The sequence below is a fragment of the Pristis pectinata genome, chromosome 10 (genome assembly GCF_009764475.1).
Source record: "Pristis pectinata isolate sPriPec2 chromosome 10, sPriPec2.1.pri, whole genome shotgun sequence".
NCBI lineage: Eukaryota > Metazoa > Chordata > Chondrichthyes > Rhinopristiformes > Pristidae > Pristis > Pristis pectinata.
The window spans coordinates 91,236,033-91,263,218 of NC_067414.1; the positions used below are offsets into that span (position 1 = coordinate 91,236,033).

The 27,186-nt window shown below is 45.3% G+C and overlaps 1 protein-coding gene across 1 annotated transcript in view; it reads left to right on the forward strand.

Annotated features, from left to right (window-relative positions):
- Positions 1 to 27,186, forward strand: part of si:dkey-16j16.4 (uncharacterized) — a 380,812-nt gene that overhangs the window by 275,768 nt on the left and 77,858 nt on the right. The gene's annotated exons all lie outside the window — the stretch shown is intronic.

Here is a 27,186-nt window from a genome sequence, read left to right on the forward strand (position 1 = left end):
CACCCCACACCCCACCAACCCCAGCCCCCAACCCACCAAGACCTTTAGATGGCTCGTAAGTAAATTTAAAAGTAAGTTAATAATTGGCCTAAACATCAGAGAGGTGAAGGCATTCGGATCACAGCATTGACTTGCAGGAACTGAACATCTATTATTGTTCCTTCATCTAATTAAGTTTGCGGATAACACAAGATTAGGAGGTGTTGTTGATGGTGAAGAAAGTTATCGTAGATTACAGGGGGATCTTGATCAGTTAGGGAAGTGGGCCAAGGAGTGGCAAATGGATTTCAATACAGATAAGTGTGAGGTGATGCATTTTAGAAAGTCAAACCAGCATAGGGCTTACTGTATACTATCAATGGTAGGGCACTAGGAATTGTAATGGCACAGAGGGACCTAGGAGTACAAGTGCATAGTTTGTTGAAAATGGCATCACAGGTAGGGTGGTGAAAAACACATTTAGCCTGCTGGCCTTCATCAGTCAGGGCAATGAGTATAGAAGTTGGGACATTGTGTTGCAGTTGTATTAAGTTGTTGATGAGGCTGCACTTGGAGTACTGTGTACAGTTTTGGTCACCCTGTTATAGGAAAGATGTGGTTAAACTGGAAAGAGTGCAGAGAAGATTTACAAGGATGTTGCCAGGACTGGAAGGCCTGAGTTATAGGGAGAGGTTGGCCAGGCTAGGTCTTTATTCCTTGGAATGTAAGAGAATGAGGGCTGACTTTATAAGAGTGTTCAAAATTATGAGAGGCATAGATAAGGTGGATGGTAAAAGTCTTTTCCCCAGGGTAGGGGACTCCAAAACTAAGGGGCATAAGTTTCGGGTGAGAGGGGAAAGATTTAAAAGGGACCTGAGGGACAACTTCTTCACGCAGAGGGTGGTGAGTACATGGAATGAGCTACCAGAGGAAGTGGTTGAGGCAGGTACAATATTATTTAAGAAGTACCTGGATAGGTACATGCTGGGGCGGGGCTTGGAGGGATATGGGTCAAATGCAGGAAATTGGGACTTGTTGGGTGGGCACCGTGGTTGGTATGGACTGGTTGGGCCGAAGGGCCTGTGACTCTATATTCATCAATGTTGGTGTTGGCATGCCATAGGCTTTCTGAGGGGCAGGGGTTAAGCTGGATCTGAAAGGGGCAGCTGTTATTTGCTGACCAGATAGAGAAGAGCTGTGTTTTATTTATGTGCAATGCTGGATGTTATTAATTGTATTTAAGTAGAGGACAATTTTGATCAATAATTGAAGACTTTTTTTGTTTGGAAACCTTGGGTCAGATTGTAAAAAAACAGAAGCGAGAGCAGACTTGGCATCTGCTCGCGCTAATTTTTTTTTCCTTCCTGCACTGACCCCATTTCCCTTGATTCCATTAATATCCAAAAATCTACTGCCGTTGATCAATCTATAAATGTTGTTTGCATTTATATTCATGTAGAAACACATGGCACTTCACAGATGCTCAGAGACATAGAGGCTGAACCAAAGGATGATTAATGGCAACAAAGCAGATACGGTGGTAAAACAGGCATACATCATAAGTGCCTTCACCAGTTGAACATTGAATTTAAAAGTCAGGAAGTAGCGTTGCAGCTGTATAAAACTTTAGTTAGGCTGCATTTGGAGCATTGTGTTCAGTTCACAAGAAAACTGTGGAGGCTTTGCAGAGGGTGCAGAGAAGGTTCACCAGGATGCTGGCTGGATTAGGGAGGATTAGCTAGGAGAGGTTGGACATAAGGGAGGTTGGAGGTTTTTTCTGAAGCATCAGAGGCTGAGGGATCACCTGATAGAAGTTTATAAAAAATTTTATGAGGCATTGGTAGGGTAGATAGTTAAAGTCTCTTTCCCAGGGTAGAAATGTCAGATACTAGAGGTCATAACTTTAACATAAGAGGGGGAATGTTTAAAGGAGATATGCAGGGCAATTTTTTTTACACAGAGAGCAGTGGGTGCCTGGGACACACTGCTGAGGATGGTGGTGGAGGCAGATACGATAATAACATTTGAGAGGCATTTAGATAGGCACATGAACATGAAGAGAATGGAGGGATGTGTATTACGTGCAGACAGTTGGGATTAGTTTCATTTGGTGTCATGGTCGGCACAGACAATGTAGGCCTATTCCTGTGTTGCACTGTTCTATGTTCTAATAAAAGCATTCGGGTTATAAAATAACCTGTGATTAAAATAAGATCAGTAATGGTGTCCATGAAACTGTCGTAAAAATTCACCATTTTCTTTCTCATGTCAGTCAGTATCCAACAGCTGAGGGGTGTGAATGTAATCTGTCATGTATCAGTACAAGCCTCAATCCAGGTTGTGAGTGGGGTTGAATTGTCAGCAAACAGCCCCATCGCTAACCTCGCGCAGGACAGGAACCCATCGATGAAGCAACTGAAGATGCACAGAGGAGGACGCTCCATAGAGTGTTAGCAGGCTGGCAAGATTTAGTTTCCTTTTGGTTGAAGCAAGAATAATGAAGTTCAGATTAATTGTAAAAGGAAATTAAAATTGAAATTTGAATCATTAATCTAATCCGATTAGCAAACCAATGCAAAATCAATATTTGCAGTCACGTAATATGAAGCTTATTAAGGGGATAATCTTACACTCAGGACATCCAGTGATCAGCAGTTTAAAGAACCTATTTTAAGCTGTTCCATTGGGTCTGAAGAGCAATTACAATTGACTCTTTGAAGCCACAATTTTAAATGATTTGGTGAATCAATTTTTTAAAGCACTAAATTCCCATTTAGCGGCATTATTTATGTTGCAAAATTCACATAACTGGGTAATTCTAATTATTTAATGTAAAAAAAAATGACTGAATTATTATCAAGAGGCTCTATTGTGAGGGACTGTCCATGTAGTTCCTGCATTATTTATACGGACAGAAAGAAAATGTTTAAATTATATATAAACCAGACAGTCAGATATTTATTGTGACTGTGCAATTGAATATTATTAATCTTCTGTCTGGTTATTATCCATCTGCTTAATTTAGGGCCAAATGGTATGGTTCCTGATTAATCTCTGAGTAAATCAGTTTGCAATGACTGGAACAGAAAACACACTAAAACTTATTCTTTTGCAATTAAAATTCATTTTTCCTAGTTGCAGCACAAGGCATTATGCAGTGAGAGCCATTGAGGACTGTTGAGTTTTCATCAACAGAGAAAATAAATCTCACGATCTCCACCAGTTCTGGCCCTGTTTCCCTTGTTATCTAGGTTTGTGTTGGCAAAAGCTGGTGACCCCCAAGGAAGATGGACAAGTGTTGTGAAACAGGTTTGAGGTCTCAGAGGCAAGGACTCTGAACACAGTCTTAGAGATAAATGATTTATTTACACGTGGAAAGGGTAACGGGAATAATATACACACACGCACAGTTGATAGCGAGCGTGGGAAAATTGCAAGGGGGGTAAAACACACACACACACACACTCACACTCGAACTGGGTACAGACAATCAAGGAAAAACAATACGATACCCGCCACCCCTTGACTCAGTGCAGGCATGGCTCTTTGCTATCAGGGATACTAACTAAGATGCTCCCACCCCTTTTTTAAAAGTGCACACCTCACCAATGATTTCTCCAGTGCCGTTTCACAGTACTCAGCCTGGAGCAAAGCAGGGTCATCCCTCGGAGACAAAAAAGAGAGAGCCAAGCACATGTGGCACTCTTTATTGTGCTGGAGGGCTGGGGGGTCCAGCCCACATAATTTAAAAAGGCCAGTGGCCCGGTACCAGCAAGGACTAATCGATCACAAAGGCCAATGGTCAGGTGTGTGCTGATGGGGGGGCAGGGCCAAACCTTGATTGGCAGTGGTGTGTCTTCCGATCAGGTAGGGCAGTGTTGTCACTTGACAGCCACGACCCTCCACAATACAACAAGCAGCAAGTTTTGTCTCTGTGGTGGAGTTCTGCAGTGCACATTGGACAGGATGAACGCACTGCCTGCTGAATCATGCGAGCCAGGTCCACTTTAGTTGGGCGTCATTGACAGGTGATGGCTGGGGCAGTGACCTGCACCCAACTTGTGCTGGAAGGTAGGAAAACATCTGCATGTCCCAGAACAATTTCTTTGTTCCCCCAATTCCAGCTCCTTGCCTACCCCTGATTGTAATTGCACCACAATAAGCAGCTTTCTGGGCTGGTCTAGAATCCATTCCCCTTATCCCTTCATCCCTTAATTCTTAACCTCTCTAACCGTGGTTAAAGATGTATGTTTTAAGGGATACCTTAGTATCCCTTAAAACATACATCTTTAACCACGATTTTAGACACTTATTGTGATTGCAGCTCAGAGTCAAATTTTATCTGATGACATTTAAGACCTCACCCATCTCCTGTGCCTCTACACATAGATTACCACAATGATCCTTGAGGGGACCTACTCTCTCCTTAGTTACCCTTTTTCTCTTAAGGTACTTACAGAATCTCTTTGGATTCTCCTTTACATCTGCCAAGGATATCCCGTGTCCCCTTTCTGCCCTCCTGATTTCCCCCTCAAGTGTACTCCTACATCCCTCATACTCCTCAAGGGACTGTATCCAGCTGCCTATACCTGACATATGCCTCCTTTTTCCTGGCCAGACCCTCAATATCCCTCATCAACCAGGGTTCCCTGATCCTGCCAGCCTTGCCCTTCGCTCTAACAGGAACATGCTGGCTCTGAATTCTCCCTATCTCACTTTTAAAAGCCTCCCACTTTACCTGCTAACAGCCTCTCCCAATCAACCTTTGCAAGTTTCTGTCCAATGCCATCAAAGTTAGCCTTGTCCCAATTTAGGGCTTTAACTTGTGGACCAGTCCTATTTCTTTTAAAACTTTAATAGGCTTATGGCCACTTAGTCCCAAAGTGCTCCCTTGCCTTCAAATCAGCCACTGGCCAGCCTCATTTCCTAAGAGGAGGTCAAGTGTAGCCCCTTCTCCAGTAGGACCCTCTACATATTGTTTCAGAAAACTTTCCTGGACACGCTTAACAAATTCTGCCCCGCCCTAATCCCTTAGCACTATAGCAGCCCCAGTCAATATTAGGGAAGTTACTGTCACTCCATTACGGGAATGGTCAGCCCATTGCAGGAAAGATGTGGAGGCTTTGGAAAGGGTGCAGAAGAGGTTTACCAGGATACTGCCTGGCTTAGAGGGCATGTGCTATAAGGAGAGGTTGGACAAACTTGGGTGGTTTTCTCTAGAGTATCGGAGGCAGAGGGGAGACCTGATATAAGTTTGAGAAGCATAGATAGGGTAGGAGGTCAGAATCTTTTTCCCAGGGTGGAAATGTCAAGTACTAGAGGAGATGCATTTAAAATGAGAGGAGGAAAGTTTAAAGGAGATGCACGGGCAAGTTTTTTTACACAGAGAGTGGTAAGTGTCTGGAATGGGCTGCTGGGGAGAGCGGTGGAAGCAGATATGATAGTGGCGTTTAAGAGGCTGTTAGACACATGAATGTACAGGGAACGGAGGGATGTGGATCATGTACAGGCCATAAAGAATTAGTTTAATTCGGCATTGTGTTCAGCACAGACATCGTGGGCTGAAGTACCTGTTCCTGTGCTGTACTGTCCGATGTTCTATCACCTACTATTCCAACCCTATTATTCCTACACCAATCTGCGATTCCCCTATATATTTGTTCCTCTACTTCCCACTGACTACTGGGGAGCTCATAGTATAATCCCATCATAGTTATCACACCTTTCTTATTTTTAAAGTAGTGGAGGGTTGTTTTTCAAATTAGAGGCCCATGACCAGCGGTGTACCAGAGGGATCGGTGCTGGGTCCCCTGTTGTTTGTCACATAGATTAATGATATGGAATAGAATACAGGTGGCATGATTAATAAGTTTGCATATGCGACCAAAATTGGTGGTGTGGTGGCCAGTGAAGAAGGTTGTCTGAGGTTACAACAGGATCCGAATCAATTGGGAAGCTGATCAAAGGAATGACAAATGGAATTTAACACAGACAAGTGCAACGTGATGCATTTTGTGAAGTTAAACCAGGGCAGGACATACACAGTGAATGGCAGGACCCTGAGGAATGCTATTGAGCAGTGAGACCTTGGGGTATAAGTACATTGTTCCCTGAAAGTGGTGACACAGGTAGACAGGGTGGTGAAGAAGGCAAATGGCACACTTGTTTCCATTGGTTAGGGCATTGAGTACGAGAATTAGGACACCATGATATAATTGTACAAAACATTGTTCAGACTGCACGGAGTATTGTGTGCAATAATATCACTGTACTATAGGAAGGATGTGATTAAACGAGAGAGTGCTGAAGAGATTCACAAAGATGTTGTCTGGACTGGAGGGCTTGAGTTATGAGAAGAGATTGGATAGGCTGGGATCGTTCTCCCTGGAGTGAAGGAGGCTGAGGGGTGACCTGATAGAGGTTTATAAAATTATGAGGAGCATTCTTTTCCCCCAGGTTAGGGGAATCTAAAACTAGAGGGCAAAGGTTTAATTTGAGAGAATGAAATATCTAGAAAGGATCTGAGGGGCAGGCTTTTCATACAGAGGGTAGTGGATACATAGAACGAGCTGCCAGAGAAAGTGATAGAGGTGGGTACAGTTACAAAGGTGAACAAACATTTGGACAGGTAAATGGATAGGAAAGGCCTTGAGACATGGGCCAAATGCTGGCCAATGAGATTAGCTTAGATCGGCATCTTGATCAGCATAGATATGTTGGGCTGAAGGGCCCGTTTCCCTGCCATGTGACTCTTTGAATCAATGGCATAAAAACACATGGCAGGTCAGGCAGCATCTGTGGAGAACCTTTGTCAGAACAGGGAAGGTATCTCTGTTAAGGTAAGGCCAGGATGGTCTCAGGGCTGTAAGCGAGATCATCTGGTTGATGGGTTAATGGGGCCAGTTAGAGGGAACATCAATAAAGAAACACAGAAGTTGCCACATGCAGAGCTGTGGGATGTGCTCAGCATGTCAGGCTGTGCTAATGGAGAGAGAGAAAAACCGAGCCTATATCACAGATAGATGAGTCACAGTAGAAATGGCCGGTTCTGATGCAGACAGAGAAAATGAGTCAACTGAAGTCGGAGAATTCAATATCACGTCCGGCAACATAGTCAGAAGATGAGGCGCTGTTTCTCAAACTGGCGGTGGGTTTTGTTATTGCATGATTCACGACAAGTGTGGAGGTACCTTGTTTGGTTTTTAACGGCCAGAGTGCTACAAGTTTAGGAGGAAGACTGTGTAGGGTGAGCGAGGGGAGTGGAAAAATCAAGGTGTCCCTAGCATTCTCTGTTTATTTCAGACTTGCAGCACTGAAGTTCCTTGATTTTCTTTCGAGGTAAAGAGTATTATTGTCTTGCCTGCCACATCAAGAAATTAGTGACTTCCCTCTTCCCCCAAAAGAATGAATACAAGTTTGCTGGATACTCTGCCATACGGGTGGTGTACCTTTAAATAATCACTTGAGCAAGGCCATGAAGAACGTCAGTGAGCTGTCATCTTCAACTGAATAATCTTGATATGAAAAGCCTGCAAAATGACGGTTAAAGGTTTATAATGGATCAAATTAGTCTGAATTGACTGATCTTTTTACAAGTAAAAGGGCTAATCAGAAACATATTGGCTGAATAAGCCCAGTTTGGTTCATAATAACTTCATAAAGATTTAACAAATAAGAGGCGATTGGGGTCATCAGGGCTGGTTGTGGTGCTGATTGCTGCTGGGGTTTATCCCGTGTGAATTTATTGCTTTCCTTCAAACTGCTCAAACCAGGAGGAGGCCACTCAGCTGAAAGAGCCATTTGATTTATCGACGCACCCTTATTCTCTGCCCGTTGCCCAGCAAGTTTCTCCTTCCAACAGTGCGGCCGATGACCTTCTGAAAGTTGCTATCGGATCTGCTTCCACTGCCTATTCAGGCATTGCTTTCCTGGTCATGACAACTTGCTGGGTAAAGATAATTCTCTCTGGTTCCTTTCCTCAACCTGTGATAAATTCACAATTGAGATTGACATCCTGAATTTAATAATATGTCGAACATTTTTCTGTTTAATCTACATTGCCCTGTCTTGGTTGATCAGCTGTGAAAACTTCAGCCATGCCTTTCCTAAATATTCCAACGTTCTACAGGCTGCCATCTCATATTCCATCCCACTCCGCACCCCAGTGCCCTGTCCCTTAAATACGAGTCCAATTGAAACTGCTGCCATTGTATTTGCTGGCTCCTGTTACTCCTGTTCTTTCTGCCAGTTGGAAAATCCCTCCCTGGCCTTGCCCTTCTTTACTGCTGTAATCTCCTTCAGCCTGATAGCCATGCTCCTCCCTCTCTGGCCTCTGCTATGTGTTAACCACCCTACCTTTGGCAGGTCTGCTTCCAGCTCTTCTCAAACTTAGATAAGATTTCTTTATTAGTCACATGTACATCGAAACACATACAGTGAAGTGCATCTTTTGGGTAGAGTGTTCTGGGGGCAGCCCGCAAATGTCGCCACGCTTCCAGCGCCAACGTAACATGCCCACAACTTCCTAACCCATATGTCTTTGGAATGTGGGAGGAAACCGGAGCACCCGGAGGAAACCCACGCAGACATGGGGAGAACGTACAAACTCCTTACAGACAGCGGCCGGAATCGAACCCAGGTCGCTGGTGCTGTAATAGCCTTATGCTAACCACTATGCTATCGTGCCTGCCCTTTCTTCCATTAGAACGTTCCTCATCAACTAGGTGATGCTGCAGATATATGACACTTTGGTCAGGCCGTACTTGGAGAATCGTGAGCAGTTCTGGTTGCCCCACTACAGGAAGGATATGGAGGCTTTGAAGAGGGGTCAGAAGAGGTTTGACCACCTAATTACTTTTTTCAGTATCCCCTTACACTTTCTGTATTGTTGTAGGGCGTCTCCTGTTTTCAGTTCTCTACACCTGATTCCCACTGCCCAGATGCAGACTCACCTGTGAGTAGCTGCTCCCAGTCCATTTTTGCTGGGTCATGACATATCATATTGAAATTGCCTTTCCCTCAATCCAGGACTTCCGGTGCATCCATGTTCTTCTCCATAACTAACCCAAAACTTACAAAGTTACTGTCACTCTCTCTGGAATGCTCTCTCACTGATACTTCCATGCCTTGCTTGGCTATGTTTCCGAAGGTTAGGTCCAGTACTGCCCCTTCTTATAACAGGAATATCTACACGCTGGATTGAGAAGATCTCATGGACATGCTTTAAATATTTCACCCAATCAAAGCCTTTGAAACTAAGGTGATCCCAACTAATATTTTTCCCAGTGTAGAAATATCAAATACTAGAGGGCATGCATTTAAGGTAAGAGGGGGAAAGCTTAAAGGAGATGTGAGTGGTAGATCCATAGAACAGGCTGCCAGGGATTGTGGTGGAAGCAGATACGATAGTGGTGTTTAAGAGGCTGTTAGATAGATGTATAAATCTGCAGGGAATGGAGCAATATGGATCAATATATTGGTTTATTATTGTCACTTGTACCAAAGTACAGTGATAAACTTGTCTTGCATACCGTCCATATAGATCAATTCATTACAACAGTGCATTGAGGAAGTACAAGGTAAAAACAATAATAGAATGCAGAATAAAGTGTTACAGTTACAGAGAAAGTGCAGTGCAAGTAGATAATAAGGTGCAAGGTCATACCGAGGTAGATTGAGAGGTCAAGAGTCCATTTTATCGTACTTGGGAACCATTCAACAGTCTTATAACAGTGGGATAGAAGCTGTCTTTGAGCCTAATGGTATGTGCTTTCAGGCTTTTGTATCTTCTGCCTGATGGGAGGGGGGGAGAAGAGATAATGTCTGGGGTGGGTGAAGTCTTTGGTTGTATTGGCTGCTTTACTGAGACAGCGAGAAGTACAGGCAGAAGAGATTTAGTTTAATTTGGCCTCATGTTTGGCACAGATGTTGTGGGCCAAAGGGCCAGTTCCTGTGCTGTACTGTTCTATGTTTCTCTCTGAAGAATTAATGCAGAGACACTTAATCAGTTGATACAAAGAAGGGTCGGAGTAGTTTAGAGCAATAATGTTCTGTTTCCCTGTATATTAGACTGACGGACACAAACCTCCCCACCATCATCTTCAAGAGGCGATGCCTCAAGAAGGCGGCATCCGTCACTAAAGACCCTCAACACCCGGGACATACCCTCTACTACCATCGAGGAGGAGGTACAAGAGCCTGAAGACCCACACTCAATGATTCAGGAACAGCTTCTTCCCCTCTGCCATCAGATTTCTGAACGGTCCATGAAGCCATGAACACTACCTCATTATTCCTTTTTTTAATTTGCACCCTTGTAACTTATGGTCATTTTAAGTCTTTGCACTGTACTGCTGCAACACAACAACAAATTTCGCATCCTCTCAGTCAGTGATAATAAATCTGATTCCTTCTTGCCAGCAGGGGGAAGCATTGGGAGGGACAAAATGTACATTTGAGTCAATTATTGCAACAGGTTGAAGGAACAAGAACTTTCTTCAACATGTCAGTCTTAATATTTATCAGAAATGGTATTTGTTAACCTTTAGTTCCCTGCAGCTCTGAGTAGACCTGCCTCTCCCTGTTTTGTGGTGTTCTCAGTTCAACTATGCAGTAACCTTCTTGTCTGGAAAGGAAGGTATCAAAAACTGCCAGATTACATCTGTGATGTGGGGTTGTATTCACAAGGAGACAGTTGAGATGCAGGGACGATTCCCACCGGTGCAGAGGAAGAAGAGAAGATTGTGTTGAGTGGGCCTGTGATTGAGTAGAATGGGCTGTAATCTCTGGAGCTCAGAAGACTGGCGGATGATCCAATTGAAGCTTACATGATTTGGAGAGGTATTGACGGGGTAGATGCTGCTTCCTCAGGCAGGAGGATCTACAACAGCTCTCAGTCTCAGACTGGCTATTTGGGATGGAGATGAGGAGGAGTTCTCACGGAGGGTTGTGATCCTTCAGAATTCTTGACCCCTGAAGGCAGCGAAGACTCAGTTTAGTGTTTGATGGACTTTAGGCAGATCGAAATGAAGGCTGAGATCAGCCACGCCATTGAATGGTGGATCAAGATCAAGGAGCTCTGTGGCACCCTGCTCTTATTTTTCACGTCTAAGAGATTTTAAAGTTACCTCAGGTTTTGACCAGTGAAGGTTATCTCCCTGGATGGTGAGTAAGAGGAAATTAGCTGTCATCCAGGAAGGTGAGGTGGCATTTCTTTACACAAGGAGCGTGCATTGCCAGAGTTGAGACACAGGCCTCTGCATCTTCTGAGGCAAAGTTGCTTGTTTAGAGGGAGACACGAGTATTTTTGCTCATTGTCCACATGTGGATGGCACCGGCAACTCCCCATTCCTAAATGCTTTACAGAAGGTGATGTTCAACCATTTTCTTGAACCAGCATTCCCTTACAACAGAGAAGGAGGCCATTTGGCCCATTGGGTCTATGCCAGTTTTCAGAGCAATCCCATTTCTCCCACTAATTTTCCCTGTAATTGATTCTCCCCACGTTCCGATCAACTCCCCTCGCCCCCCCCCCCCCCCACCCTCCATAGGATGTGGGAGGAAACCAGAGCACCTGATTGAAAACTGTAGAGTCACAGGGAGAACGTGCAAACTTGCACAGACAGCACCGGAGGTCAGGATTGAACCTGGGTCTCTGGCATGAGGAGACGGCAGCTGTAGTAGCCACACCACTGTGCCGCTACAGTCCTCCTGCTGAAAAGTTCTCTCACAGTGCTATGGGAATGGATCATTCTGGCACCAGCTCAAGGCTTTTAATATCCTCATTCTGTGCTGGAAACGGCCTCTCTCCCGAGAAAGAACTTTCCTTGATTGAGCAACTCTAACATCCTCGGGATGTCCCGGAGTGCCAAGCTGACAATTAATTACTTTTAAAGCAGCGTCAGGCAAATACAGCAGCCAATTTGTTCACACTGGGGTGCTACAAACAACAAATGCAACAATGAATAGTTCATTGGATCCGGCAGTTGTGATTAAGAGATAAATGTCAGCCAAGAGAGCAGCCCCTACTTCCCCCAACCCCACATCAATTAAAAGAATGTTTTATGTCTACCTGGACCTGGATTGCACAGAAAGGTTAATCCCCAAGATACTATGCAAAATAGAAGGAAAAAAAGACATAATGGAGACATTAGAAAATCACTCCATTTTCTATGAATTTTGTTATATATTAGTTTAAAAAATCCAACGTAAGGAATAAAGAATGTTTGCCTGATGATGAAGACTAGAGATTGTTGGGTAAACAATTATAGGAGGTCACAGAATCATAGAGTGATTACAATATGGAGAGAGGCCATTTGCCGCCTCAAGTCTGTGCTTTAAGAGCTAGTCTCCCAACTTCTCCAACTGCCCCATAAATTCTTCCCTCCCAGATACCGAACCAGTTCCCTTTTGAATACTGTAATTGAAACTGCCTCTACTACAGTGCCTGGCGGTGCTTTTGAGACACAACATTCACCGCGTAACACTTACTTTTGCTTTTATTCCTTTTAGTTCTTCATCTTCATGCTGGATCTCCCGAGTTCTTGACCCTTCTGCCAATGCCACATACGCTGTCTATTCCCTACGTGATTCTGAATATCTCTATCAGATGCCCTCGCATTTTCCTCTTGTCTGAGGAGAACAACTTCAGCTTTTTCCAACCTACCCGCATCACTAAAGGCTCTCGTTCCTGGAATTGTTTTGATAAATCTCTTGCCCCCTCTCCCCTCCAAATCTGTTTCATTTTACCCAATGTGTGGCACCCAGAACCTTGGGCCCAACACATTGATGCAATCATGAAGAAGGTACACCAGTGGCTCTATTTCATCAGGAGTTTGAGGAGATTTGGTATGTCACCAAAGTCTCTTGCAAATTTCTACAGATGTACGCTGCAGAGCATTCTGACTGGTTGCATCACCGACTGGTATGGAGGCTCTAATGTGCAGGATCGAAAAAGGCTGCAGAGGGTTGTAGACTCAGCCAGCTCCATCACAGGCACAACCCTCCCCACCATCGAGGACATCTTCAAGAGGCGGTGCCTCAAGAAGGCGGCATCCATCATTAGGGACCCTCGTTACTACCATCAGGCATGAGGTACAGAAGCCTGAAGACCCAAACTCAACGATTCAGGAACAGCTTCTTCCCCTCCACCATCAGATTTCTGATCGATCCATAAACCCACGAACATTACCTCATTATTCCTTTTGTGGCACTATTTATTTATTTTTGTAATTTATAGATTTTATGTCTTTGCACTGTGCTGCTACCGCAAACCAACAAATTTCATGTCATATGTCAATGATAATAAATCTGATTCTGATTCTGACCACATGGGTTTCCTCTGAGTGCTCTAATTTCCTCCCACATCCCAAAGACCTGTGGGTTGGTAGATAATTTTCCATTGTAAATTTTCTCCAACTGATAGGTGAGTGGTAGAATCTGGGGAGAGTTAATGGGAATGTGGGGAGATAAGACGGATTCTTGACCTCACCATCTACCTCGTCATGGCCTTGCACCTTATTGCCTGCCAGCACTGCACTTTCTCTGCAACTGTAACACTTTATTCTTCATTCTGTTATTGTTTTCCCTTGTGGTACCTCAATGTACTGATGCACTGAAATGATCTGTATTCATGGCATACAAAACTAAAGCTTTTCACTGTACCTCAGTACATGCGACAATAATAAACCAATTTACAAATTTAAAATGGGTTATAGCAAGATTAGTGTAAAAATGGGTGCTTGTTGATCAACGCAGACAAGGTGGACCAAAGGGTCTGCTTCTGTGCTGTAGCTCTCTATATGACTTAAGTAAATCTCTCCCTTCCACTACACCCCTTTTATTAAATTTAGCCTGACCAGCATTTCAATTACATTTCCCTTTTCTGAGACTGTGACAGCATCTGCCTGGGTGAAGACTGATGCAAAGTACATATTCAGCACTTCAAACATGCCTTTCACCTCCATGAATAGATTCCCTTTTTAAATTTTGGTAATGGTTAATTGTTATTTGGAGATGAATAGATTCTCATCTGTTTGCAACAGTAGTAGAAGAATAACATGTACTTGCAGCCCTAAATTCTTAGGGATTACTATAATCCTTTGATTTTGTTTTATTTATAAAGCGCTGGCTTAAAAAAACTTAATTCAACCCAGATAAAAATCCTTGGATCATTAATATATTCACTTAGATAGGTAGACGGGATTGTTCAAAGTGTTTATCTGCACCACGCAGCCATCTGCTTGATACATATGTTCCCTGCCAAGTGGTGCCCTTACCATATGGGCATTGGTGCACACTGCAAATATGCTGTGCTTAGAATCCACTGATGCTCACAGTTCTGCACAGGTTTCGGAGGTTCTGTGCATCACCAGGATGAGCTTCATTGCAGGAGACCAAGAATCATGACAGCAAGCTTGGAGGCAGCAGGAACTTCTGAAGGACAGACAGCGCCATCCGAGATGTCTCTGCAAGGTTTCTCAGTGGGGCTGCCTCACATCCATGTGAAGGGTCAGAAGTGATTGTGAGCTGCTGGAAGATAATGAGGCAAAAGTAGCTTCTATTAAAAAAAAACGTTGTACAAGAATTTCAGATACGTGGATATGAAGGGTTTAGAGGGATAGAGTCAAACACGGGAAAATGGACTACCTTAGGTGGGCATTGTTGTGAGAAATCCACATGGCTGTCACGTGACAGTAACGACAATGACCCCGCTGACCGGAGGACAGCATTGCTCCTCTGATCGAAAGGTGCGGCTCTACCCACCCCTCAGGTGTGAGGGTACCTTTTGCCTCTGAACTTGCCTGACCAGTACCCTTTGTCTCTGAACCTGCCTGACCATTGACTGTGGCAGGAACCTTTGTCTTTGACTCCCACACCATCGGCTTGTTTAAATCACAACAGTGAGGCTCCACCCAGCCTCCTAGCACCATAAAAAGGGCTGCATCCCCTAGCCCTTCCTCCTTTGACGACCCCAGGAGTAGTGAGACAACGCTACAGAGATCATCGGTGAGAGTGCATCACCACATGGTCAGGGAGCGTTTCACTCAGACTCAGGGAGCGTTAAGGGCCAATGCTAGTGTGGGACAGGCATTGAAGTGTTATATCCTGAAGTTGTACATTGTTATTGTGTGCTTGTTTGTATCAGTGTGTGTGAGTGTATTTTACCCCAGTTGTGAATCCTCTCTTGTGTTCATGGTATCCTGTGTGTGAGTGAGTCTGTGTCTGTTCCCATCCATTCTGTCCTGCGTTTGTCTTTGTGATTAAACTAGTTTTGGTCTACAAAGCTCGTGTCCAGAGTCCTTGAGCCTTAAGACAGAAAGAACGATTTCACACAACAGGCATCTTGGTCGGCATGGACGAGTTGGGCCAAAGGGCCCGTTTCCGTGCTCTAATTAAACCCAAATAGGTAGGGAGAGAGTGGGGGGTCTAAATTAGATATCAAACACTACTCCCACCACTGACTTGTAAATGTACAACATACAAATGTAGGTAAGATAGTTGACCACTGTAAATTACCCCTAGTGTGTGGGTGAGTGGTAGATTCTGGGAGGAGTTGATGGTAATGTGGGGAGAATAAATAATGGGATTAGTATAGGATTGGTGTAAATGGGTGGTTGATGTGTACTCAATAGGTTGAAGAGTCTATTTTCATGCTGTATGACTGTAAAACAGGAGCAGAAGTAGGCCACTTGGCCCCTCGAGGCTGTCCTGCCATTTAATGGGATCATGGCTGATCTCAACTCGGCATTCGGTCTGATCTCTAGTCACCCCTCTCCTTCCCCCCGACAAAGTTATCAACAATCTAACTTTCCCTGCCTTAAAACGTTCAAAGACTCTGCTTCCACCGCCTCTTACAGAAGGGAGTTCTGAGAGAGAGAAAAACACAATTATGTGCGAGGGAATCAGGGTGTAGGATTGGCTGTTGAATTTAGGGCGCACAATGAGGCCATGCAGCCCATCACCTCCACTCCTGCAGGAAAAGAACTGCTGAGACTCGTTCCAGTTTAAACACTGGGACTTCCGACCCATCCACACTACCTTCGCTTGTAGGGATGGACCCTTTCAGTTAGGGAGTGAGGCTTGTTTGGACACTCTGCACAATGACCTTGCAACTTGGGAGGCCCTGTGGCTACAAACTGTTGGACCAACACACAGTGAGAAGCTGGGAAGGTAAGTCTTTTTGAGGTCAACAGCAAGCATGGCTTTTTTTTTCTCTGCCAGCTGAAAGTCGTGCCCCCAATGCAGGGGGCACCAACTGTGCTGGGAGATGTCACCATCATTCTGTGGAGGATGAATTGGTTGGCACACCGAGAGTTGCAAGATTCTTGCTGCCTTCCCTGTCGATCTGCCAGTGCACTGGTCAGGCAACCAGGGCCCAATGGTGCTGCCCATGCTGATTGAAGCCAAGGCTTCTCGGTACACAGCTCTTCAAAGCATCCATCTGCATCCCTCCGCTGAAAGGCAACAGCCTTCTCCTAGCTACAGTGCAACCACTGTAATGGTGTGTTGTGGGAACCCGAGAACAGCTAAAGACACACACAAGGCAGGCAGAGAATGCAGATGGCACTAAAACAGGCAGTGTCGTAGATAGTAAAGAAGGTTATCAAAAATTACAGGGGATCTTGATCAGCTGAGTAAGTGGGCCGAGGAATGGCAAAGAGCGTTTGATTCAGCGAAGTATTGCATTTTTGGAAGTTCAATCAGGGTAGGACTTTCACAGTGAATGGTAGGGCCCTGGAGAGTGTGTGTAGAACAGAGGAGGAGCTAGGAGTACAAGTACTCCTTGAGGTGCTGCCTCAAGAAGGCAACATCCATCAATCAAAGATCCCCACCATCCGGGCCATGCCATCTCTTCTCACAGCTACCATCGGGCAGGAGTACAGAAGCCTGAAGTCCCACACCACCAGGTTCAAGGACAGCTACTTTCCTTCAACCATTTGGTTCTTGAACCAACCGGCACAAACCCTAATCACTACAGTTTAGCAACACTGTGACCACTTTGATCACTTTGCACTAACATGGACTTTTTTTTGTTCAATTGTGTTTCTTTCTCGTAAAAATTGTGTATAATTTATGTTTATGTTTTCTTGTGAATGCTGCTTATCTGATGCTATGTGCCTGTGATGCTGCTGCAAGGAAGTTTTTCATTGCACCTGTGCACACATGTACTTGTGTATATAACAATAAACTGGACTTTGGACTTTTTGGACTTTGGATAGCAAGGCGTGTTGTCAAAGGATAGAGCAGGACAGGATATGGATCAGTTGGATATTTGGGTGGAGAGGTAGCAGATGGAGTTTAAATCCGGTCAAGAATGAGGTGTTGCATTTTGGGAGGTCAAGTCCAAGAGGAAGGTATACAGTAAATGGCAGGCAGGACCCTCGGGAGCATTGACCTACAGAAGGATCTTGGGGTGTAAGTCCACAGCTCCCTGAAAGTGGCACAATATGTGTGTAGGGTGGTAAAGAAGGCATTCACATGCCTGCCTTCATTGGTCGGGGCATTGAGTATAAGAGTCAGGTAGTCACGTTGCAGCTGTATGAGACTTTGGTTAGGCCACACTTGGAGCATTGTGGGCAGTTCTGGTTGCTACACTATTGCACTATTGGAAGGACGTTGAGGCTTTGGAGAGGGTGCAGAAAGCATTCACCTGGATGTTGCCTGGATAAGAGAGTATTAGCTGTAAGGAGAGGTTGGACAAATTTGGACTGTTTTTTTCTGGAGCGTTGGGCACTGAGGGGTGACCTGATAGAAGTGCATGAAGACATGATGGGCATAGACAGGGCAGATGGTCAACGTCTTCTTCCCAGGGTGGAAGTATTAAATACTGGAGGATATAGCGTTTATTGGTATTGGTTTATTATTGTCACTTGTAGGTGAAAAACTTGCCTTGCATACAGATCGTACAGGTCAATTAATTTACACAGTGCAGATACATTGAGTTAGTACAGAGTGCATTGAGGTAGTACAGGTAAAAACAATAATAGTACAGAGTAAAGTGTCACAGCTACAGAGAAAGTGCAGTGCAATAAGGTGCAAGGTCACAACAAGTTACATTGAGTTAGTACAGAGTGCATTGAGGTAGTACAGGTAAAAACAATAACAGTACAGAGTAAAGTGTCACAGCTACAGAGAAAGCACAGTGCAGGTAGACAATAAGGTGCAAGGTCACAACAAGTTACATTGGAGTTAGTACAGAGTGCATTGAGGTAGTACAGGTAAAAACAATAAACAGTACAGAGTAAAGTGTCACAGCTACAGAGAAAGCACAGTGCAGGTAGACAATAAGGTGCAAGGTCACAACAAGGTAGATCAGAGGTCAGAGTCCATCTCATCCTATAAGGGAACCGTTCGATAGTCTTATCACAGTAGGGTAGAATCTGTCCTTGAGCCTGGTGGTATGTGGCCCTCAGGCTCCTGTATCTTCTGCCTGATGGGAGAGGGGAGAAGAGAGAATGCCGCAGGTGGGTGGGGTCTTTGATTATGGGTGAGAGAGGGAAAGTTTAAATGAGATTTGCAAAGCACATTTTTTTACACAGGGAGTGGTGGGTGCCTGGATCTTGCCGCTGGGGGAGGCAGTAGAAGCAGATATGATAGCAACGTTAAGTAAGAGGCTTTTTGACAGACATGACCAGTCAGGGTTTGAGCGATATGGACCATGTGCAGGCAGATTCGATTAGTTAGATTGGCATCGTAGTTGGCGCAGACATGATGGGGCCAAAAGGCCTGTTCCTGTGCTGTGCTATGTTCTATAAAAAAACGTGGTCACAAGGAGAATGTGCAAACTCCATACAGACATCACTGGAGGTCAGAATCAAACATGGGTCACTGGAACTGTGAGGCAGCAACTACGCTGGCTGTGCCATTGTCCCAAACTTGCACTACTGTGCTAAACCAAGGCCATGCCTCATTCTCAGGTGGACACAAAAGAGCCTGTGGCGTTACTTTGAAGAAGAGCAGAAACTGAACGTCAAAGGACTGTCCTGCTAAAAAGACTGAAAACAAATGGAGAAGGTTAATCCAGGCAGACTGTTCCATTTGGCCAAGTGCAAAAGACCCACAGGATGCGAATTAAAACATTGAGAGGCAAGAAGCAGGAAGGGACATCAGATGAGACATTTTGCACCCAGAGGTTAATCTAGTTGGACAATAACAATATTTGATTACTCTGCAAAATCCTCACTTCCACTGGAAGAATGAATCCTTGTCACCAGGGGCAGGCACGGTAGTGTAGCAGTTAGCGTGACGCTATTACAGCGCCAGCGACCCAGGTTCAATTCCAGCCCCTGTCTGTAAGGAGTTTGTACGTTCTCTCTGTGTCTGCGTGGGTTTCCTCTGGCTGCTCGGATTATTCCAAAGACGTACAGGTTAGGAAATTGTGGGCGTGATATGTTGGCGCCGGAAGCGTGGCGACACTTGCAGGCTGCCTCCAGAACACTCTACGCAAAGATGCATTTCACTGTGTTTCAATGTACCTGTGACTAATAAAGAAATCTTATCTTCCATCTGCCAGTACTGAGGCTGTAATTACACTCCGTCTGTTACACTGGGCAGCATGTTGCTTGCATGTCCAGTGCCAGATTCCTGATAAAGAGGCACCTTGTTCTGTGACACAAGAGACTGCAGATGCTGGAGTCTGAAGCAACAAACAAGAAGCTGGAGGAACTCAGCGGGTCAGGCAGCGTCTATAGAGGGAAATGGACAGTCGACATTTTGGGTCGAGACCCTTCATCTGGACTTTTTGCTACTCTGTTCTGAGCTCTGTCACGGAATGAAATTTCCAGGCAGACAGAAAAAAATGATTCAATGATGTTCTCAGGAAATGATTCAATGATGTTCTCAAAGCCTCCCTGAAAATATACCACACCCCCACTGACTCCTGGGAATCACAGGCCCATGACAGCTCAAGGTGGAAAAGAAGCATTTTGGATGGCACTCAGAATCTCGCGTCCATGTGTTAGGAACCCGCAAACCCCAGCGTAAGTGGTGGAATGGGTGCACCGTCTCACCAAGGACCCACCTACCTGTCCCATCAGTCACTTCCTACTCGACCTGTGGAAGAATCTGCAGCTCCCACAGTGGCTTCATCAGCCAGGGAACAGAGAGGAAGCAAATCGTCTTCAATCCTGAAGGAATACCAGAGCAGTTGTGGAATCCTTTCCTGGGAAAGGTAGTAATGTGGAGCTACAGGCGCCCCACAAACACTCAAGAACAGGTTTAGAGGATATGGGCCAAACACATGCTTATAGGACTAACTCAGATGGACATCTTGGTTGGCATGGACGAGTTGGGCTGAAGGGCCTGTTTCCATGCTGTATAGCTCTATGACTCTATGCCCTCTTGTTTTTGATGCCCTTACCACAGGAAAAAGATTTTGACTATCTACCCAATCTATGCCTCTCGTAATTTTATATCAGGTCACCCCTTAGCCTCCTTTGCTCAGGAGAAAACAAGCCCAGCCTATCCAATTTCTCCCCATAACTAAAATCTTCCAATCCAAGCAACATTCCTGGCGAATCTCCTCTGCACTCACTCCATTGCAATCACATCATTATTCTTTTTCCTCCATTAGATCATCAGGCATTAGTTATGCATAGGATAAGCAGGCAAGTGTAACATGCCATTAAGTACAAGGTAGTGACAATTGACATGTTCGAATATAGAACAGTACAGCACAGGAACAGGCCCTTCGGTCCAAGATGTACCAAATTAATTAAGCTAATGACACCTAATCCCCTCCATTCTCTACATAAACCATGTGCCTATCTAAAAGCCTCTTAAATGCCTTCACCACTACCTCTGTTTTATGTGTTCCAGGCACCCACCTCTCTCTGTGTAAAAAAACCTGCCCCTGCAAATCTCCTTTAACTTTCCCCCTCTCACTGTGAATGAATGCTCCCTAGTATTAGACATTTCGACCCTGGGAAAAAAGATACCCGCTGTCTACCCTATCTATGCCTCTCATAACCTTATAAACCTCTGTCAGGTCTCCCCTCAGCCTCCACCGTTCCAGAGAAAACAACCCAGTTTTGTCCTACCTCTCCTTATAGCTCATGCCCTCTAATCCAGGCAGCATCCTGGTGAATCTCTTCTGCACCCTCTCCATAGCCTCCACATCTATCCTATAATGGGGTGACCAGAATTGAATGCAGTACTTCAGATGCGGCCTAACCACAGTTTTATAAAGCTGCAACATGACTTCCTGACTCTTGAACTCAATGTTGTGGATAGAGATGAACTATCTTGGAGATACTATAAAAAGCAGGAGGGGGGTAGCTAAAGAGTTAACCCATTCTGAGTACAAGGCTGTAATTATTCACATGCTAATGGTTGGTGTTCGGAGTCTGTGACAAGTGCCCTTCCTGGTTCTGCCAAGCTGCTGAAGTGTGCCTCAAGTGCGATCTCAAGCTGTGCCATCAACAAGGTCAGTACAATGACACGCCTGGCCCAGGAGAGGCCTTCAATCAGTCAGTGACTGGGCCGAGTGGACCGTGTTGGTGAGCTCAGGACTGACTCCCACGTGCGCACCACTCCCCCAACCCCCTCCACCCCTCTCCAACTCACTCCCTACCCCTTGCAGGCCCTCCCAGCCCCCATCCCCTTATCCTTCCAAATGGTTAAACAGCCCAGCTATTTCCAAAGAAGGGTTAGGGCAGCAGCTTCCTCCCAGGACAACACACTGGCCTAGAAATGTGGCATGTGTGATGTCCAGTTTCAAGTGCTGCTTGAACAACCAGGATTAGAACCTGCTCGGACGAAATTGTGTGGGTATTTCCAGTCGGAAGTGAGACTGGAAAGGGAACTCGCTTCTCCTGGGATCCCCTGGGAATAAAGCCAGGGATCCCTCATGTTATGTTTTAAGTGTGGAAGAAAGCTGCAGTGTGCCTTTAAAGAGAGGCTGTCATTACTTCATCAAGATCCCAGGAGGAACACAACATGTTGTAACAAGGTGTATGGCAGGTAGGTAGGCAGCGAGCCAGCTAGCCAGCTGTAGGCTTGCAAAGATGCATTAACAGTGCCTGTGTTACTTAACCACTGGAGCTGACAGCAGTCACCTGCTGTTACACTCTGCGGTAGTTAGCTCCAACTCAGTCACTGCAGATGACTGGTTTGAAGCAAGATTTTATCTCTTTATGAGCGTGTTGCAGAGGTAGCAGGTGCTGTCTGCTGTTTATCTGGCTGATATCAGTGAGATCAGGGAAGAGTCTCAACTGAAGGTCTTTATCCTCCTGTCAGAGTGTTTAGTGAATCGCTGGACATCTGCCCAGAGGTGTGCTTTGCCCTGTCTTGATCTGTGAAGCGTGCTCTGCTAGTAGCGTGAATCGGATCACCTGCAAAAAATATTGAAACTGACCAAAAATGTATTGGAAAGAGTTTACGCCCAGAACTATGTCCTGAATTGGGATCAGTGAGGTTCCCGATAGGAACTGCCTAAACATCTCCAAACTGCTGTGTCCATACCCTGCTGATGGCTGAGTGAAGTGTTAGACCTTAAAGGACCGTCCCCCCACATCCTCTACACACCCAGTCTTTCCAATATGGTGTTGGTGAATGGCAATAATAAATCGACAGGGGGAAAGGCTCCCAAGCAAGATTCACCGGTCTGCAAGCTGCTGAGGCATCAATGGTGTTATGAAGTCCCTTTGTTAATTCTGTCTCTATCCCCTGCTGATGGCTGGTAGAGGTGTTAGACCTTAAAGACCTTCCCCCACTAGCTTCAAACCAAGTCAGCTGCAGTGACTGAGTTGGAGCTAACTATCAATATGGTGTCTATGTCAGCTGGGATCTTGTCCCAGTGGGTGGAAGCTGGGGCAATGGAGACTTTAGTCTATTGTCGTATACACCAGGGTGCAAACAAGGAATCCTTTTCCCGGGGTCAAAACATCTAATACTGGAGCTCAAACATTTAAGGTGAGAGGGAGTAAGTTTAAAGGAGATGTGCGGGGCAGAATTTTTACACAGAGAGAAGTGGGTGCCTGGAATGTGCTGCCAGGTGTGGTGGTGGAGAAAGATACAATGGAGGGATTTAAGAGGCTCTTAGAGCTAGGGAAAAGGATTCCTTGTTTGCACCCTGGTGTATACGACAATAGACTAAAGTCTCCATTGCCCCAGCTTCCACCCACTGGGACAAGATCCCAGCTGACATGGACAATGCGCAGGCAGAAGGAATTGGGCATTGTTAGTTTAATTAGTCTGGCACAACATTGTGGGACGAAGGGCCTGTTCCTGCGCTGTACTGTTCTACGTTCTATAATCTAACCTCAAGTCTCCACTGCCCCCATCTTCCACCACTGGGACAGGATCCCATCAGATATAGACACCCCAAATCCCCACTCCATTCCCTACAGTGCCTAGTTCCTTGCAGCAGATGCTCCAGACATCTTATTCTCACCCCCCCCCCCCCGTCTCACCCCACCACACACACATGTCAGCAGGTATACATATTCCAGTAGGAAGCACTGAGCATGACGGTGACCAGGATTGGGAGCTCTGGAATGTGCTATCTGGTTGTTTTGTCCTCGGGCAAGATAGGTACAAACACAAACCCTGCCAAATATTGGGGGAGCTTTCCCTATGATTACCAAGCCCTTACCATCCTCTCTCAACCAGCACCAACACCATCCGTGTCGTTCAAGTTTCTCCTGCGCTCCACCCTATCGCAGACCCCATTTTGTTCTCGCCACTACCCCTCCACCTCCCCAACTTCATCTGCAACTCAAAAGGCCCTTGTTTCTGGGCGGTGTGTACATGGAATTAGCTGCCGGAAGTGGTAGAGGCAGTTACAATTGCAACACTTAAGAGGCAATCGGACAGTTACGTGGATAGGAAATGTCTTGAGGAAGTTGCAGGCAAATGTAAGCAGATGGGGCTAGCTCAGTTAGGCAACTTGGTTGGCACGGACGAGTTAGGCTGAAGGGCCTGTTTCCCTGCTGTATGGCTCTATGACTCTTCTCACTTTTTCCAGTCATTAACATGGAATGTCAACTCAATTTCTCTCCCTCCACAGATGCTGCCTGACCTGTTGAGTATTTCAACATTTCGTGTTTTTATAACCTATTGGGGGTATCAAAATCATGACTGGTTCCCCAGTTTTAAGCCTGATGTGAACTTTCTCCAAGACGCTGGATAACTGTGGTAAAATTCGGGATTGATCACTACATTTCAAAGTTGGTGTCAATGGTGCCAATGTAATAGTGCAAACTAATGCTGTCTTGAGACTTCAGCTTAAAATTCTGAATGGTGCCTGTAATAGAGATGTGAGCTGTTTAACTCAAAATGAATTGAAACCCCTAGGCTGGTGAATTTCCGACATGACTACAGCGACTATAGTCGAAGGAATCTCTTGCTGCACAGTGCTTTGGGACACCCTTAGGTCAAGGAATCCACTCTACAAAAGCAAGTCAATTTCACCTCAAATCAGACTGGAAAGGAATATATTTTTCACTGAATACTGAACATATGGAACACGTTCCTAACGAAGGCAATTAATTCAGCGCCAATTGTCTCTTTTTAAAGAGATTAATGTGCCTAGTTAAGAATGGGATTGAAGGTTATAAACAGAGACACAAATGATTAAATATTGCATGGAATCTAGTCTTTCAGCTACCTTCATATCTGATAGAGACACAAGAGACTGCAGACACTGGAATTTGGAGCAACAAACAATCCGCTGGAGGAACTCAGCTGGTCGAGCAGCATCTGTGGGGGGGGGGAAGGAATTTCTTGATGCCTGACACAGGGTCTTAAACCAAAATGTCAACAGTTCCTTTCCCACCCAAAGATGCTGCCGAGTTCCTCCAGCAATTTGCTTTTTGCTTCACGTCTAGTATCTTGTAACTGCTACGCTGCATTAAACCATTGCAAAAGCCCAAATAATCTGGAGTATTGGCAAAATTCTCTAAAGCCCATGTGTTTAGAGTGTTCCAACCACTCCAGGTTGCCAGTGTGGAACTGAAGCATTAGGCCAGGAAGTAGAATTCTACCATCTGCTCAGAGTACGAGGTAAGGGGAAAGTCCCAAGGCTACATCTGAGATTTTCAGTCCACTGACTTTGATGGGAAAAGCCCACACACAGCTCCATTCGCTGGTCTCTGTTAGGCAAATCACAGCCAGGGGCATCAACTGATGATGGTGTGGGGGCAGGGGATGATGGTGGGTTTCGAGGCAGTACTGGGTTGTAGAGCAGGAAACAAAAATGAAACCCTGAATCAGGACCCCCTGCTCCTGAGTAGCACCAGGTGGGTGGGAGTGATGAGGCAACACTTGCTGGAGATGCTGTATTGTGGAGGGTGGTGGCTGTCACGTGACAGCACTGCCCAGTACCTGGTCGAAAGGCACACCTCTGCCAATCAAGGTTTGGCTGCACCCCACCCATCAGTGCACCCTTTAAGCACCTTTGTACTTGGCCTTGGGCCATTGGCCTTTGTGATTGATTAGTCCTTGCTGACACCGGGCCATTGGCCTTTGTAAATTACCTGGGCTGAACCCCCCAGCCCTCCAGCACTATAAAAAGTGCCACGTGCTCAGCTCTCCCTCTTTTGCCTGCCCCGAGGGATCACCCTGCTTCATTCCAGGCCGAAGACTGTGAAACAGCGCTGGAGAAATCGTTGGTGAGGTGTGCACTGTTAAAAGGGTTGGGAGCATTTTAGTTAGTGTCTTTGGTAGCATAGAGCCATGCCTGCACTGAGTCAAGGGGCGGCGGGTATTGTATTGTTTTTCCTTGATTGTTTGTACCTAGTTCATTGTGTGTGTGTGTGTGTGTGTGTGTGTGTGTGTGTGTGTATTTTACCCCTCTTGTGATTTTCCTACGCTTGCTATAAACTGTGTGTGTGTGTGTGTGTGTGTATGTGTATGTGTGTGTGTGTGTGTGTGATTCCCGTTACCCTTTACCCGTGTTTGCCTTTTGTAAATAAGTCATTTATCTCTAAGACTGTGTTCAGAGTCCTTGCCTTCTGAGACCCTGAATCTGTTTCACAACAGATGCTTCCTTTGGTGGATAAAGATCAGAGAAAATCTACAGCGCAAAAAGAGTCCACTCGGCCTATGGTGGATGTGACAGCTGGTAAAAACTACCCAAGTTATTGCATGCAGTTCTGGTCGCCACACAATGGGAAGGATGTGGTAGCACTGGAGAGGGTGCAGAGGAGATTCACCAGGAGGTTGCCTGGGATGGAGTGTTTCTGTTATAACGAGAGATGGAATAGGCTGGATTAGCTTACCCTGGAGTAGAGGAGACTGAGGGGTGACCTGGGGGACAAATAGGATAGATAGTAACATTTTTCCCCTGGTGGGGGTCTCTAAATCAAGAGGTGTTGACCCTTACCTTGGTCAGCTAACTTAGGGTAGGTGAATAACCACATAAATCCTAATTAACTCAAACTCGCAACTTTATCATATCAATTTTATTGTATCAGTGCAAATATCCACATAAGATATGCTGACCCAGGCCAACAGTTCCTGAATACTATTGTTCCTTTTGTACCAGTGCTCATCCAAACTACTTCTCCCACTTACAACACCGAAATAGGGGATCTCCCGCTGGTCAAACGATCTTCTTCTTCCTGCCCCAGGCATGGGGGTCTTCCTTGTGATAGTTGGTCTCCCTTGGAGATCTTGCTGCTTGACCTCTGAAATCCTTCATTTTTATTCTTTCTCCTTATCAGTTCTTCACCATTATACTTTGATTCCGTTGGTTCTGACCTATTGGGCTAGCCTGTGTCCACTTTTCCTTGGCTCTGACCCAAGGCTACAGGCAGCATTACCTCATTGCTCTTCTCCCAAGTAAGGATCTGCCTCTGATGGTATTCCCTTGCTTTTCCCTGAATCAGGCCATTTCAACCCAACTACTGCCAGGCTCAGGTTATTTCAGTTCACGGACACAGACTATTCTTCAATATAAGCCTGAGTTGATTCTTCTACTTTGTCAAAGAGCATCCCACAAATAACGCCTGATTTAATCAGCAGATTTTGGAAGGGCTTTCGTTATGTCCACTTTCGATTACTTTAATCTAGCAAGAGCTAGTTCAGAAAACTGGTTCTCAAAATGGTGGTCACAAGAACAGTCTCACAAAATGACAGCCTCCACTTCTTCCACCACCTGGCGAGAAAACTGTACTTGACTTGTTTCAGCTAGCTGTTTTGCAGATTTTTAAGTTCTTCAGGCAAGTAGAGGGTATAAGGTGAGAGGTAGGAGGTTTAGGGTGGGTC